General features: G+C 38.1%; 1 protein-coding gene across 1 annotated transcript in view; it reads left to right on the top strand.

Annotated features, from left to right (window-relative positions):
• The window catches only part of LOC101861082, a gene marked incomplete in the record, with an annotated part of 15866 nt that extends 15711 nt beyond the window's left edge, over positions 1-155 (top strand). Inside the window, 1 exon segment of the mRNA XM_013089107.2 lies at positions 1-155.
• Between the last annotated feature and the right edge of the window lie 4838 nt (positions 156-4993).

The following is a 4993-nucleotide window of genomic DNA, read 5'->3' as shown; positions in this document are numbered from 1 at the left end:
GGGGGGGGTCGACTTGCGGAGTGTACGATGTAATAAAGGAATGTGTTTTGATTAACCCTATCCGTACGCCCAGGGGTCACTTTTTACCCCCGGGGCTGTTTTCTTCACATTTTAGAATACTTCTAATACGAAGATCTCTTTAAAACTGTCAGTATTTCTCAAAAAATCACTTTAACAGACTGCTATGCAAAGCGTACGGATTGGTTTAACGAGTGAATTTCCTCTTTTGGAAAGTGGTGGCACAGAGTCCCCCACGTCGTAGGGATACGATAGTAAAACACGACGTACGGATAGGGTTAAGTGATGCTTGCGAAATGAGAGTGAACTAGTAGAGGGTACAAATTAATAATAATCAATTAAGTTTAGACTGGCTGAAGCTGGTGAGATAGGGGTGAACTAGCACAGTGTACAATATAATAATGGAATACGTTTGGACTAGTTGAAGCTGGGTGAGCTAGTCGAGTGTAAAAAAGGATAATAATAATATTATGACATACCGCCGAAATGTGCTTGATTTCTATTTGATACTAGTGAAATAAGGGTGAACTAACAGAGTGTACAATATAATAATGAAATATTATGTTTGGACTGGTTGGAGCTGGGTGAGCTAGTAGAGTATAAAATATGAACATATATGATATATTTGGAATATGTTAGGACTATTTGATGCTGGTGAAATAAGAGTGAACTAGCAGAGTGTACAATATAATATGTCATTATGGATCGATAACAAAAACAACAACAACAGCAGCAACAGCAACAACAACAACAACAACAACAACAACAACAACAACAACAACAACAACAACAACAGCAACAGTAACAACGACATGTCATAATGAAATATGTTTGGACTAGTTGAGCAGGCAAGGATCATGCACCTAAAATAGGGGATGGTACAAGTGGAGTGTTTTGTTTGGACTGGCTGAGTGGGCAGGGAACATGCAACTGCAGTACTTGATGATACTGGTGACAATTGGTTGGACCAGTATTTCTTACCGAGATCATGCAACTAAACTACACAGGGTCGTTTGCCACTATAATAATATAACATGACATTTATATTGCATTTCTGATCCTAGCCTTGTTATATACAAACGCCCTTTCACCCATTATTTTATGTTTCAAAGATGGTATAAGAAACTTCTTTTTTGTCAGCAGGTGTGAGTTGAATATACAGTTTGAATAGATTTGATAAATACGATGGCGCAAAATAATTCACGCATAATTTAGAACATAGAGAACTCGACTTCTACATGATTCTTTTCTCAACAGGAAACCAGTGAAATGTCAGTAAAAGAGGTGAAGCGTCTAGTTTTATTTTATGTTTAACTGAATGCTCAGCATTGTTCTGAACTGTTTGAAGTCTTTCCACTTGTTCCACAGACATTCTTGATGCATGTAACAACAGGTTTCAATAATTAAGCCTTGATAACATGAAACTATTTGGCAATGAAGCAGTTTACTTAGTATTGATTAGAATACGTATTTTACTGATTTTCCCCATTTCCCAATTTCATGCAGATGATCAGATTACCTCAGCTGATAATGCTAATGGAATCAAAATACTAAGATTTTAAGATTTTCCTGAAAACGCAATTTCGAAATCACCAATTTGAATATGATGGTTGTCAGTCTCATTTATGGACTTTGCACTACATGTCAGAATGATTTTTGTTTTATCATCATTCAACATCAATGAGGTTTTGTTCATCAAGTTTTTCACTGAGACAATACAACTGTCAACACCACGCACAAGTTTGTAGTCATGATTGGACCATAAATTTGGGTACCGTCAGCATAGAAGTGACACTTTAAGTCATACTCATCTATTTTCTTGACAAGTGGTTGAGAATAAATGGTGAACACAACTGGACCGAGAACTGAAACGTCCTGGGAGAACATGATCTGATGACTTGTACCCTTTTAATGACACTAGACTGGTTTCGAACTGATACTTGTTCGATTAGACTGTGGTTGGACCTGTACGGCGAGGAAGTATGAGTATGAAGCAACTGAAACACATGATGAATCATAGTGAAAAAATATGTTTGGACTAACTCAGTATGAAGGGATCATACAACTAAAGTACAAGATGATACAAGGGAAAAGTGGTTGGACCAGTTGAGGGTACAGGTATCATACAACTTGAATATGTAATGATACAAGTGAAAGGTGGTAGGATTAGGTTGAGCTACAACTAAAATGTGAGACTGTGATGAAACAAGTCAAATGTGCATGGAGTAGAAGAGCATACTGAAACAATGCCGCAACATAAACTTTTCCACAGCATTTAATAAGCTATATTTTGTTATGTCATGTCCATGTTATTCATCCTGGTTGTGTAAACTAGTTACTCCTGAAGTACTCTTATCATTCTTCTCGTATTTTCATTGTTTTTATTACTGCTGTTTTGTTTTTTTCTTGATGCCTCTTTTTTCATTACACAGGGTGGTTCAAAATGACAACAACAATAAAAGGATTTTTTTTCTCTTTTTTTCTCTGAATATTTTGCACAAGAATTGTTCTAGAGTGTTGTTATTTGGAACACCCGTAATTCATTCAAAGGGAATTTGTTTGGCATAGAATTCAGAAAGGGCAAACTTATTTTGGAAAACAGAAACAGCTTTAAAAAACACCCATAAACGCAAGATGCGCCAATTAAAACAAAATATTTTAAGGAAAGTCACGAAACGATTGATTTGCTTTTCTTTCTTCCTTTTCTTTTAGCATTTAATTTGGCCGCTCCTGTAACATTTAAACACTATTTCAGTTCTCTTACAGTTAAAATTATATATATATATATTTCACTAAGCATTAACGCATTTGTTCCTTTCTCCACCTCCCCGCCCCCTTCCCAAACCTCACACGCCTCCTCCAATACCTCAATCACTAACCCATGCCCCCCCCCCCTATACATATATATATGTTCTGGAAATCCTAGAATAAGTGCTTGACCCCTCCTCTTTTGATCTCAACACATTTTTAATGCGTCATTCGTGATGTTCGGTGGTGGCCAAACATAAGGACACGCCAAGCCATAAGAGCTTTAAAGCCACACACCCGGTACACCTTACAGTATGGAGTGGCTTCTAGAGACAATAAAGGGGTTGGGTGGGTGCTCAATACACAACATCTGTGCAGTTAATATCCTGAAAAGTGAAAATATGCTTTGCCACCGAACCAATTGTCCTTGAGGAAGTGTTCATGCTTTTCAAGACAATCGAAGGAACACGAACATATTGCCATGCCCTGATCCATGTCAACCCCGCGAACAAGAAAATGGTGATTATGAGACTGACTCGCTACTCGCTACCTACTGCGCTACCGAGGCTCTGTGGAAGATGGTACTTCCTAAGTGAAGATCTGCCTTGAGAATGCGGAACGTTGAGTTGTAGGAAAGTTCAAGCTTCAGACATAGTCTGCTGTCAGACGTCTCATGGGACTCGGCTACTGAATTATGCACCCTAATTATGTTTAAAGGGGTGTGCGTGGTGCATGTTCGACCTGAAGAGGTAGTTTTCTGAAAATATTTAGTTTTGATTCACCATAAATCCAAACTGAGCGTACATCTCTACCTATGACGTAAAAGAAGGTCTTGAGGGCACTTTAGCATTATTTCCATTTCTTGTGCGAAACGTAAGAAATGAGCTGATGGCAAGGTATTTATTTAACACAAATAACTCTCTACTCCTACACAGGTAACTTGAAAAAAACCAACAACAACCTTAGAATCTGTAAACTTCTGATGGCCTGTTTGACTACTGTAGCTTGCAATAATACTATTATTGTGGTGTGGTCGTTGAGACTTTTAGCGGTAGCCCTGCTGTGAACTGGTGCCCCATGCCACACAAATGGGGACAAGGTTGAAAATGGGTTGTGGATGGTTGGCGGGTTCTCTGGTGTGGTTAGTTCTTTCTTTCCTATCAAACATCTATCGTCCTAATCACCCCTCTTTCTTTTTTGTATTTGTTACTCTCTTGAATCACCTCTAGTCTTCGGGACTTATATAGCCTTATTGTGTTACTGCATGCGAAATGAAATGTCTCCGATAAGCCCTTAAAATCACAAGACAGGCAGAGAAATGAAAAAGTAAGAGCAGCTATCGGCACTGAGTCCTGCCTGCGTTACATAGAAAGACAGAGGATAAAATGGATTGGCCACCTGTTACGCATGTCACCTGACCAGTCAGCCTTGAGAGCCTACAACACCAAGCATTCAGGCTATAAAGGAAGAGGAAGGCCACGCAAAAGGTGGATCGAGGGTGTCAAGGAAACCTTAAGAAAACATAACATCACAACTGAAAGAGCTGCGGAGCTGGCCTACCATAGAAAAACTGCATCTCCCCTTGACGCTTAACGGCAACAGAGGATGAAAAAGTAAAAAGTAAAAGTAAAGTAATTGTGTTGCAAGTACCGTGAAACTCTTACTAAAACAAACAAAATATACACCAAAACAACAAAAACGAAACAACAGCAACAACGACAACAACAACAACAACAGCAATAACAACAACAACAACAACAACAACAACAACAACAACAACAACCGAAAATGGATTGTTTTTTATTTGCTTTGTGGAGCAAAACTGTTTTAATGAATTATCTAAAATGAATATCACCCAAATTATTCCTAATATTGAGTTCAAATGTGAAACGCAAAGCTTCAGTGTGGTGGAAAATATTTACAATGAAAGTTGTAAAGTTTTGTTGTATTTGGAGCACCCTGTAATCAACCCCCTTCATTTTTCGTCTGACTAACGTGTCCAACATTAAATAGGAGACAGACACATGTACCTCTTTAGTCTCTTTGATTTTACTCGTAACTTAAAGAAATCAAGTAGTTTTTATGTTGTTGCATTGCCAACCTGATAATGGTCGTGGTTTTGAGGTTATCTTTGCAGTTGTGGTGATATTATTGTAGAAGTAGTAGTAGTAGTGGTAGTAGTAGTAGTAGTAGTAGTAGTAGTAGTAGTAGTAGTAGTAGTAGTAGT

Source organism: Aplysia californica, unplaced genomic scaffold (assembly GCF_000002075.1).
Source record: "Aplysia californica isolate F4 #8 unplaced genomic scaffold, AplCal3.0 scaffold00875, whole genome shotgun sequence".
NCBI classification, from domain to species: Eukaryota; Metazoa; Mollusca; class Gastropoda; order Aplysiida; family Aplysiidae; genus Aplysia; species Aplysia californica.
Note: the sequence above shows the minus strand (reverse complement) of the source record. Positions and strands in the feature narration are given on the sequence as shown.